A 12894-nucleotide genomic window follows, 5' to 3' on the forward strand; every position below is an offset into this window, starting at 1 on the left:
ATATAGAAATATAACAGATTTTTGTGTATTAATTTTTTAGCCTGCCACTTTACTATATATATTGTTCTAGTAGTTTTTCAATGGAGTCTTTGGGATTTTCTATGTACAGCATGTCATTGCTAATAGCAATAGTTTTACTGCTTCATTCCCAATTTTAATACCTTTTCTATTTTTTTCTAGAAAGATTGCTCTCGCTAAGACTTCCAACATTATATTGAATAGTAGTTGGGAGAGAGGCTATCTTTGTCCTGTTCCTGATCTAAGAAGAAAAGCTTTCAGTTCTTTCTTACCCATTTTGTAAGGGTTTATATCATATATCATTCATTATATCAATGAATGTTGAATCTTATCAAATGATTTTCTGCCTCCATTGAGATAGTTAAATAATTTTACTTTTCTCTTTTTGTTGATATGGTCTATCATGTTCATTGTTTTGCATATATTGAACCCTTCTAGCATCCCTGGAATAAATCTCTCCTGATCATATTGTATGTCTTGTGGATGTCTGTTTGCTAGTATTTTGCTGAGAAGTTTTGCATCTAAGTTCATCAGAGATATTGGTCTTTAGCTTTCATTTTTTGTGATGTCCTTGTCTAGTTTTGGAATCAGGGTAATGTCAGCTTCATAGAATATATTTGGAAGATTTTCCTCCTTTTCAATATTGAAAAAGTGTTTCATAAGGTATAATTCATCTTTGAAAGTGTGGTAGAACTCATTAGTGAATTCACCATCTGGCCTTTGGTTTTTGTTTTTTTGGCAGACTTTTTATTTCTGATTCAATTTTGTATTTCAGGATTTCTATTTCTTCATGATTCAGTCTTGGAATGTAAAAGTGACTATTTCCTGTAGGATATACAATATTTTGCTACATAATTTTTCACAACACTCTCTTAAAATACATTTTATATCTGAGCTATCAAGACCAATAATAGATGTTTACATAGCAGGCAATTTGACAAAGCAAACATAATTGCAAAAACTAGTAGACACACATTAAAGAAATGAGACTATTAAGAAGGAAGAGGTAGTGGAAAGGGTCGAAGATGATAAGATAAAAAGAAATAAAAGGTATATTTGTTGTGAAATCTTTTTCTTTTCTAATTTTATTTACATGTGTTTTCTTTCTCTTATTTTTGAGCCTGGCTACTTGTTTTATTGATGTTCTAAAAGAGTAATATTTTGATTTTTTGTTCTCTTGTGTTCTCTTTGTGATCTCTATTTCATTAATTTATGTTCTAAATTTTATTTTTACTTTCACCTGTTGACGTTGGTTTTACTTTTTCTTCTTTTTTCTAGTGCCTTTAAGTGTAAGCTTAAATTTCTTATCTTATGTGTCTTATTTCCTAGGCAAGCCTGTAATGCTTTCCCCTTAATACTGCTTTGCGGAGTCCCATGGGTTCTGATAAGTTATGTCATTATTTTTTTCATATCCAGGTTTTTTTTTTATCTCTTATTTCTTCATTGATCCAATAGTTTTTCAGTATGATGTTGTTTATTCTCCACAAATCTGTGGTTGATTGATTTCTAGTTTCACACAATTAATGATCCTAAAAGAAACTTGATATGATTTCAATCTTCAAAAATATATTGAAACTTGTTTTGTGTTACAACATAGGGTCTATCCTTGAGAATGTTCTGTGAGCACTTAAAAAGAATATGTATTCTAGTGTTTTGGGGGTGAGATGTTCTATAAGTATCTATTAAGTCCATCTTGTCCAATTTATCATTTAAGAACATTGTTTCCTTGGTTAATTTCTGTCTGGATGATTTCTCCATTGCTATAAGTGGAGTGTTAAAATTCACTAAATAATTATTATTATTTTTTATCATTGTCTCCATTTAGGTCTGTTGCTTTATATATTTTGGTGCTGCTATTTGGATGTACATATATTAAAAATTGCTAAATATTCTTGCTTTATTGATTCCTTTATCATTACATAATATTCAAGTTTGTTTGTTACTATAGTTTTTGACTGAAAGTCTATTTTTGCTGGGAGTTTATAATGGCTCCTGCCTTTTAAAATTTTCTATTATCTTGGAGTACCTGTTTCTATTTCTTCACTTTAATCTATGTTTGCATGTATAGCTTAAGTAAATGACTTATAAGCCACATATAGGATTTTGCTTTGTAAACTATCCAGCCACTCTACATTTTGATTGATGGGTTCAAACCATTTACATTAAGGATTATTCTTGATATATGAGGGATTGCAACTGCCATTTTATCTTTACTTTTCTGCTTCTATGATTTGTTTTCTTATTCAGCTATTTGTGAACTTCCTTTTTTGATTTAGATAAGATAAGAGTGCTCTTTTCGGCAACATGGCGGCGAGGAGACGCTGCGAGTAAGATCTCCCATTAAAAAAAGTTAATAGGGAGGAAAAGCAGCAGGTCCCAATGAGAACTGGGACACGGAAGATAAACGGGTGACTCCAGCAAACTGCCCTAAGAAGAAAGTGGCCATAAAAGAGGACCAGAAGGGAGGAAAGCGCAGAACCCTGCTCCCCTCCCCCGCCCACAGAGGCTGCACTCTCCGACCGGCAGAGAGGAGGGAAACAACAAACCAAAACGGCCAACAAGAAAAACGGACGCAGCAAGTGGGACTGTGAGTGGAAAGGAACTATAGCAGCCACCACACCCCGTGAACGGGAGCTGTGGAGAACCCTGCAGGATCCCCCGCGGGTGCGCTCCAGGCGCCATTAAAGAGAGACCCCGCCACCCAGGAGGAGGCCAGCACCAGCACACAGCCCCAGGCTTCCCAGTAACCTTGCTCGGAAAAGCGGCGCACTGGAAAACCAGACACGGATCGGGATCGGGATTGTGCGGAAAAGCGGCACAGACCGGAATCGGGATTGCGCGGAAAAACAATACGGTTGAAAAGCAAGCGCAGGTCCCCGCGCTTGCGACCTAGGCTTGCGGGGAGACGCGCGGAGGCCCTCACTGAGTGAGCAGGAACCAGGCGCCCAGGCACGGGAGCAGGATTCAAAAGGCGCCATTCCCGCGCCACTGAACTGGGCTACAGCCCGCGTCCTGGAACTGAGAGCTTTGGAACTGAGACCCCGGGCACGAAATTAGGGGCGTGGGTTCCCCATGACGGTGGGGCACAAGGCAGACACAGCACCCCAAAGCCGTTGAGGTTTACCCTACCATTCCCGCTCTGTTCCCAGTCCCACGGGGTGGAAAATCAGCTCCCCAAGGGCTCTAGGAGAGATCTCTGGCGCCACCTACCGTCTTGAAGCCAGCAGAGGCTCCTGGAGGAGCCAGTGGCTGGGGAGTTAGCCCACGCCGGGGCCCCTTCCGACCAGTAGTCTGAGCCCACAGGGGGAGAGAGCACCCACAGCCGGGGCAGAACAGGCACGCAGAAGAGTGTGCCTGAGACCGGACGCGCAGGGAGTGTGTCCCACATCACCATTTTAGAACAGGGACATTTCGTCAGTAAAGACTACATTTCTTCAGTAAAGAAGGCTTCCTCAGGAGCCAGAGTTGAGCGGGGGAAGTCCGCCCACGCCAGACCCCCTCTGGCCTGCAGTCCAAGCCCAGAGGGGGAGCAGGAACCCACAGCCGGGGCAGACCAGGCGCACACGGGAGTGTGTCCTCACATCGGCATTTTAGAAGAGGGACCTTTCTCCAGTAAAGACTGCTTGAAACTGACATATGGCTCCAGGAGGAACCAGATGGTTACAGAGAAGCTCGCCCAAGATGCCGGCCAGTCCCAACAACACACTGTCCCAACGCATACGGCAAATTAGAAAACAGACAGTAGGGAGGAGAAGAACCACACGCAACCTAGCAACTCCCCAGGGAAAAAGCACACCACAAAAAGAAAACCAGCCCCCAGATTGCAACGACAGTAACTTGGAAGAACTTCTGAGCCTTCCAGAAAGAGAATTTAAAATTGCCATGATTAAAAAACTGACAGAAGTCATAAAGGAAAACAATGATAAGGGAAAAATAATCAACGATCAGAAGAATGCAATCGAGTCCCTAGAGAGGGAAAACAATTGTCAGAAGAATGAAATTGAGTCCCTAAATAGGGAAGTAAAAGAAATGCAGGAGATCAAAGAATTAATGGAAGAACTAAAGAATTCTGGGAAAAGCAATGAAAGCAGAATAGGTGAAATGGAAGAACGAATAAGTAATCTTGAAGACAAGAAATTAAAAGAACCAAAACAGAAAAGGAAAGAGAAGCATGAAGGAAAAAGAATGAAGAAAGACTTCGGGAACTATCTGACTCCATGAGGAAAGGAAATATAAGAGTTATAGGAATACCAGAAGGAGAGGAGAGAGATGTAGGAACAGAGAAAATATTCAAAAAATAATTGAAGAGAACTCCCCAAATGTGAAGAAGGAGCTGAAAATTGATATACAAGAAGCAAGAAGAACACCAAACTTCCACGATGAAAGGAAAAATACAGCAAGACAATAATAGTAAAGCTCCCAAGAATCCAGGACAAGGAAAAAATAATGAAGCTGGCAAGAGGGAAGAAACAGATAACATTCAAAGGAAAGCCAATCAGGCTGACATCAGACTTCTCCGAAGAAACACTACGGGCAAGGAGAGAGTGGAGGGACATAGTCAACACACTACAAGAAAACAGATGCCAACCAAGAATACTCTATCCCGCAAAGCTCTCCTTCCTCTTTGAAGAAAGAATATGAACCTTCCCAGACAAACAGAAACTCCGGAATTTCATTAAAACTAAACCCCCACTCCAAAAAATACTACAAGGAGTCCTAAAGCCAGAACCTCAGAGGGACGAATAACAATGAAAGAAGGCCAAAAAAAAAAAATGTTATGAAAAGAATAAATAAATATAATCAAAGGAAAGAAAATCACAATGGCAAATACAGTTGCTAACATATCAATATTAACTCTAAATGTAAATGGACTAAACTCTTCAATAAAAAGACACAGAGTTGCAGCCTGGATTAAGAAACAAAACCCAACCTTTTGCTGTCTCCAGGAAACACATTTAGCTACAAAAGATAAAAATAGGCTTAAAGTTAAAGGATGGAAAACAATCCTACAAGCAAATGGACCAAAAAAGAAAGCAGGAACAGCTATACTTATATCAGATAAAACAGACTTCAAACTCAAAAAAATAAAAAGAGACCCCAGTGGTCACTACATTATGATCAAGAGGACAATACTTCAAGAAGAAATAACACTCATTAACATATACTCACCAAACGAAGGAGCACCAAAATATATCAGACAACTGTTGTCCTCTCTGAAAACAGACATCAGAGAAAACACATACGTAGTGGGAGACTTCAACACACCACTATCAACAATGGATAGATCAACAAGACAAAAAATAAGTAAAGAAACTAAAGCTCTAAATAAGGACCTAGAGCATTTGGGCTTAACAGACATCTATAGAACACTAAACCCCAAAAAAAACGGAGTACACATTTTTCTCAAGCGCACATGGATCATTCTCCAGGATCGATCACATACTGGGGCACAAGACAAACATCAACAGATACACCAAGATTGAAATCATACCAACCATTTTTTTCTGACCATGAAGGCATCAAACTAGAAATAAACTATAAAAAGAAGGCAAGGAACTATTCTACCTCATGGAGATTAAAAACCAAACTACTGGAAGACCACTGGACTAATGAGGAGATCAAAGAAGAAATTAAAAAATTCTTTGAATTGAATGACAAGGAGGACACTAATATCTTAAATGTATGGGATGCAGCAAAAGCAGTAATAAGAGGAAAATATATAGCAATAGAAGCTCACATCAAAAAACAAGAAAGAACTCAAAGAAACAACCTAATCTCGAAGCTCAGAGATCTAGAAAAAGAACAACAAAAAAACCCCAAAACCAGTAGAAGAAAAGAAATAATAAAAACCAAAGCAGAAATAAATGAAATTGAAACTAAAAAAAACAATCCAAAAGATCAATGAAACCAAGAGCTGGTTCTTTGAAAAAATCAATAAAATAGACAAACCCCTAGCCAGGCTCCCAAAGGAAAAAAGGGAGAAAGCACAAATAAACAGGATCATAAATGAAAGAGGAGAAATCACAACGGACACAGCAGAAATCAAAAGAATAATCAGTAACTACTATGAACAGTTATATGGAAACAAGCTCAACAATCTAGAGGAGATGGACAAATTCCTACAACTCTACAATCACCCAAAGCTAGATCAAGAAGAAATAGAACACCTAAACAGACCAATTACAAGTAGCGAAATTGAAATGGTAATCAAAAACCTCCCCAAAAACAAAAGCCCAGGACCTGATGGATTTACAAATGAATTCTACCAAAGATTCAGAGACGAATTAGTGCCTATCCTTCACAAACTCTTCCAAAAAATTGAGAAGGAAGGGACAATACCAAACACGTTCTATGAAGCCAGCATTACACTAATACAAAAACCGAATAAGGACAACACAAAAAAGGAAAACTACAGGCCAATCTCCCTAATGAACACTGATGCAAAAATCCTCAATAAAATTTTAGCTATCAGAATCCAACAATGTATCCATAAGATAATTCACCACGACCAAGTAGGATTCATTCCAGGGACACAAGGATGGTTTAACATCAGAAAATCAATCAACGTTATCCAACACATCAACAAAAAGAAGTATGAAAACCATATGATAATATCAATAGATGCTGAGAAAGCTTTCCACAAAGTGCAACACCCATTCATGATAAAAGCCCTTGAAATTCTTGGGATACAAGGAATATACCTCTACATCATAAAGGCCATCTATGACAAGCCAACAGCCAATATCATCCTTAATGGTGAAAAGCTGAAAGCAATTCTATTAAGATCTGGAACAAGACAAGGATGTCCACTCTCACCACTGCTTTTCAATATAATACTGGAAGTCCTAGCCAGAGCAATAAGACAAGAGAAAGACATCCAAGGAATCCAAATAGGAAAAGAAGAAGTCAAACTATCACTCTTTGCAGATGATATATGATAATATACATAGAGAACCCCAAAAACTCCACAGAAAAACTAATTCAACTTATCAATCAATTCAGTAAAGTGGCAGGATACAAAATCAACACGCAAAAGTCAGAAGCCTTCCTATACACAAACAATAAATCTGAAGAAGAAGAAATAAAAAAAATCCCTTTTATTATTGAAACAAAAAAAATCAAATATTTGGGAATAAATCTAACAAAAGAGGTAAAGGACCTATACAAAGAAAATTATAAAACACTGTTAAAAGAAATAGAAGAAGACACAAAGAAATGGAAAGACATCCCCTGCTCATGGATTGGAAGAATAAACATTATTAAAATGGCCATCCTACCAAAAGCAATATACCGATTCAATGCTATTCCAATCAAAATTTCAATGTCATTCTTCAAAGAAATAGAACAATTATTGATGAAATTCATATGGAATCACCAAAAACCCCGAATGGCCAAAGCTCTCCTGAAAAAAAAAAGAAGGAAATGGAGGCATCACACTCCCAGACTTCAAACACTACTACAAAGCCATAATCATCAAAACTGCATGGTATTGGAACAAGAACAGACATACAGACCAATGGAATCGAATAGAAAATCCAGAAATAAACTCACAGATTTATGGTCAACTAATCTTTGACAAAGGAGCAAAGACTATGCATTAGAGCAAAGAAAGTTTTTTCAATAAATGATGCTGGGAAAACTGGGTCGCTACATGCAAAAGAATGAAGCTTGACCACTACCTCACACCATACACAAAAATCAACTCAAAATGGATTAAAGAACTTGACATAAGACCTGAAACCATAAAATATATAGAAGGAAATATAGGCGAAACACTACGTGATTTGCACATCAAAGACATCTTTACAGACACATCACCCAAAGCAGTGGTAGTGAAGGCAAAGATAAACAGCTGGGACTACATCAAATTAAAGAGCTTCTGCACAGCAAAAGAGACAATAACAAAAACAAAGAGAAACCCCACCAACTGGGAGAACATTTTTGCACCCAACACTAATGATAAAGGACTGATCACAAAAATCTGCAAAGAGCTGATGAGACTCAACAACAACAAAGAAAATAATCCAGTCAAAAAATGGGCAGAAGAGCTAAAAAGAAACTTCTCTGAAGAGGAAATGCAAATGGCCAACAGGCATATGAAAAAATGTTCAACATCACTTGTCATCAGGGAAATGCAAATCAAAACTACCATGAGATACCATCTCACACCAGTGAGAATGGCACATATTAAAAAAACTAGCAACAACAAATGTTGGTGAGGGTGTGGAGAAAAAGGAACTCTTCTGCACTGTTGGCGGGAGTGCAAACTGGTCCAACCACTGTGGAGAGCTGTGTGGAGATTTCTGGACCTACTAAACATAGAGCTTCCATATGATCCAGCAATTCCACTCCTAGGTATTTACCCAAAGGACACAGAAACATCAATTCCAAAGAACACCTGCACCCCTATGTTTATAGCAGTACTGTTTACAATAGCTAAGATTTGGAAACAACCCAAATGCCCAAAAATAGATGACTGGATCAAGAAGATGTGGTACATACATACCATGGAATATTACTCAGCATTCAAAGAAGATAAACAGATTCAATTTGCAGCAACATGGATGGCGCTGGAAGGGATCATGCTCAGCGAAATAAGCCAGAAAGAAAAAGAAAAATACTGGATGGTCTCACTCATAGCAGGAATCTAGAAAACTTAAATAAGGGACCAGGAAAATGATTAACTATAAGAAAGTGAAAATCAAAATCAACAAAAATCTATGAACCAGAGACACTTTTAGGGGGGCGGGCGTGGGAGGGGAGGGATTGGGGTCAGAATGGGGGGGGCTGCAATTGTATGGGGAATATAAAAATAAAATTTATTATTTATAAAAAAAAAAAGAGTGCTCTTTTCAATATTTCTTATAGGGGAGGTCTAATGTTGATACACTGCTTCAGTATTTGTTTGTTTGGAAAGGCTTTTATTTCTCCAACATACCTGAAAGAAAGTATTGCAGGATATAGTATTCTTGCCTGGCAGGATTTATCTTTGAGTGTTTTGAATAGATGATTTCATTCTCTCCTGGCCTATAGAATTTCTGCAGAACAATGTGATGAAACCTTGATGGAATACCTTTATAAACTTCCAGGATTTTTTCCCCTAGTCAACTTCAATATTCTTTTTTTTTTTTTGTCTTAAACATTATATAACTTTTTTTTTATAAATTTTATTGTTATATTCCCCATACAATTGCAGCCCCCCCATTCTGACCCCAATCCCTCCCCTCCCGCCCCCGCCCCCCTAAAAGTGTCTCTGGTTCATAGTTTTTTGTTGATTTTGATTTTCACTTTCTTATATTCATTTTCCTGGTCCCTTATTTAAGTTTTCTAGATTCCTGCTATGAGTGAGACCATCCGGTATTTTTCTTTTTCTTTTTGGCTTATTTCGCTGAGCATGATCCCTTCCAGCGCCATCCATGTTGCTGCAAATTGCATCTGTTTATCTTTTTTGAATGCTGAGTAATATTCCATGGTATATATGTACCACATCTTCTTGATCCAGTCATCTATTTTTGGGCATTTGGGTTGTTTCCAAAGCTTAGCTATTGTAAACAGTGCTGCTATAAACATAGGGGTGCAGGTGTTCTTTGGAATTGATGTTTCTGTGTCCTTTGGGTAAATACCTAGGAGTGGAATTGCTGGATCATATGGAAGCTCTATGTTTAGTAGGTCCAGAAATCTCCACACAGCTTTCCACAGTGGTTGGACCAGTTTGCACTCCCGCCAACAGTGCAGAAGAGTTCCTTTTTCTCCACACCCTCGCCAACATTTGTTGTTGCTAGTTTTTTTAATATGTGCCATTCTCACTGGTGTGAGATGGTATCTCATGGTAGTTTTGATTTGCATTTCCCTGATGACAAGTGATGTTGAACATTTTTTCATATGCCTGTTGGCCATTTGCATTTCCTCTTCAGAGAAGTTTCTTTTTAGCTCTTCTGCCCATTTTTTGACTGGATTATTTTCTTTGTTGTTGTTGAGTCTCATCAGCTCTTTGCAGATTTTTGTGATTAGTCCTTTATCATTAGTGTTGGGTGCAAAAATGTTCTCCCAGTTGGTGGGGTTTCTCTTTGTTTTTGTTATTGTCTCTTTTGCTGTGCAGAAGCTCTTTAATCTGATGTAGTCCCAGCTGTTTATCTTTGCCTTCACTATCACTGCTTTGGGTGATGTGTCTGTAAAGATGTCTTTGATGTGCAAATCACGTAGTGTTTTGCCTATATTTCCTTCTATATATTTTATGGTTTCAGGTCTTATGTCAAGTTCTTTAATCCATTTTGAGTTGATTTTTGTGTATGGTGTGAGGTAGTGGTCAAGCTTCATTCTTTTGCATGTAGCGACCCAGTTTTCCCAGCACCATTTATTGAACAAACTTTCTTTGCTCCAATGCATATTCTTTGCTCCTTTGTCAAAGATTAGTTGACCATAAATCTATGGGTTTATTTCTGGATTTTCTATTCGATTCCATTGGTCTGTATGTCTGTTCTTGTTCCAATACCATGCAGTTTTGATGATTATGGCTTTGTAGTATAGTTTGAAGTCTGGGAGTGTGCTGCCTCCATTCCGTTCTTTTTTTTTTTCAGGAGAGCTTTGGCTATTCGGGGTTTTTGGTGATTCCATATGAATTTCATCAATAATGAACACTATATAACTTAACTAGTTTATTAGTTTAATTTATTTGCATATGGATAACCAGGGTCTTTTGTTTGTTTACCTTCATGGACTCATATATTTAGTTCACAGATTTGGGAATTTCTGCTATTGTGTCCTTAATATTATATCTATTACCTCTTTTCTATTATTTTAATAAGCTCACTTTCTCCTTCTCACTCTCTTTCTCTCTTCTGGGATACCCAGTATCTTCATATTGCCTGTCCTATTGGAGTCGGACAGTGCATCATTTTTTGTTTACATTTTATTTCTCTATCTTCTTCCACTTTATTAATTTATACATTATTATCTTCATGCTCACTGATTTGATCTTCCATTTCATATAGTGTTTTTCTAGTTTTCTCTAATATACTTAATCTCATTTATTAAGTTCTTTATATCCTCACTCATTCTTATTTTCTTATTTAAAAGTTCCATTTCTATACTCTGATTATTATTTCTGAGTTCATTAATTTGTTTTTCGGTGTTTTATTTTATCTAAATTTTCTGATTTCTCTATGCCACTTTGACATGCTTTTATCATTTTTATTCTGTCTCAGAGTTCCTTTATTATAGAAATTTTGAACACTCCATCTTATGGAGGTATAATATCTCATGTCTTTGTGGTTTCATTCTGAAACAAATGTGGAGAGTTGTTTTCTCCTGTGATGTCATATTCCCTTGAAGTTTCAAGGTGTCATGTTTTCTATTATTTTGCTCATTTTGCTACTTTAAATGTCCCCCTTTTTATTATTTAATACTGATTCACCTGTCAGTGATTTAGAAATTCATATGATATTTGCTTTTTTGGCAGGTGACACTATAGCTTGATTTGATTATTTTTTGGCCTGAGTATATACTGAGGCCTGTTTTTGTAGCTGTGTCAGTAGACTATTGGTGGGGGGTGGGTAAAGGTGTACAGCTGCTCATATGAATGTACTGGCAGGGGAGGTTTCATATTTGTGGTTTCTTCCTAGAGTCCAAGATCCTTGAGATTCAGCAGTTTTTGTGCTGTCAGTGCAAAGTATGAATTAAGTACCCCTCCCAGGGTATAGTAAATGCCCAAGGCATGGGGGAAAGTGTATATAGTCTAGAGAGCCTTCTTTGCTATCTTCCTTACTGTTGTCACAGCCTGTATGAAGCACCACAGCTCCTCTGTATGGGCTTTCACCTGGATCAAGGATGTGTCCTGGCACATTTCTGCTCTCCCCTCCCTAGGGCCCATGACTGGGATGGCAGTCTCTAGCCATATGTGTCTCCTGCCCTCGATTGCAGTGACCAGCTAGATCACTCACCCTGTGTCTAATAAATTGTTAACTTCTTTCATGTCCCCTCCAGTGCATTCTGTGTTGGGCAGGGGTGCTTCAGTATCAGCCTAAGACTTAGGACTCTCTTGGTTTAGTGTCTTTCTGGTTCGTAGTTCACTACTCTCTTGGAAATGAAGCAAAGTATCTCCTCTGTCACCACCTTGGTGCCAAACCTTTACTTTTCATCTTTTAATAATGGTACCATCACTTGCTCAAGTTAAGAAGGATCCTTAATTCCTTTCGTTTCTTTGAGCTACATTTTCTCATTGAACATGATTAATAGGTCTACTTCTAAAATGCTTGTCTACTCAATCCAATCTTTTTTTGGTCTCTCCTGCCACTCCCCAGTGCCATTTTCCCCATAGGCTGTTTTGCTACAATAGCCTTCTAATTAATCTGAATGTCTTCCTATTTCTTCCTTCTAATTCCTTCACAAAATATTTTTGAAAGATCATTCAATACATACATATCACTTCCGTGTTTAATGCCTTTTGATGGTTTTCTGTTGTGCTAGAATAAAACTGAAACTTCTTATCCTGATCAACATGATACCATATGATTTGGCTCCACTCTAAATTTTACCCTATCATACTCTTTTTATATTTTGTCTCTACTTTAACCTCTATCTGTGTCACTTTTTCATGGTCCTTAGTATTTAATCTCAAGTGATATATCACTGACTCATAGAGGTTTTTCTTGACTATCCCATCTGAAATAGATTTTCCACTTTGAACTTCTGTTTTCTTTATCATAACATATGCTTATTACTCCTGTGATACCTACCAGAACCTTTTGGTATCTTGTTTGCCCATGTGTTTTATTGCTTGTTTTCTGTCTCACCAGTTTTTTTTTTTTTTTAAGATTTATTTATTTATCCAAGAACCGGGATACAGGCCAGATGCATGGGAGGGTGAGAGGATTTATT

Source organism: Talpa europaea (genome assembly GCF_964194135.1).
Source record: "Talpa europaea genome assembly, chromosome: 3".
Lineage (NCBI taxonomy): Eukaryota > Metazoa > Chordata > Mammalia > Eulipotyphla > Talpidae > Talpa > Talpa europaea.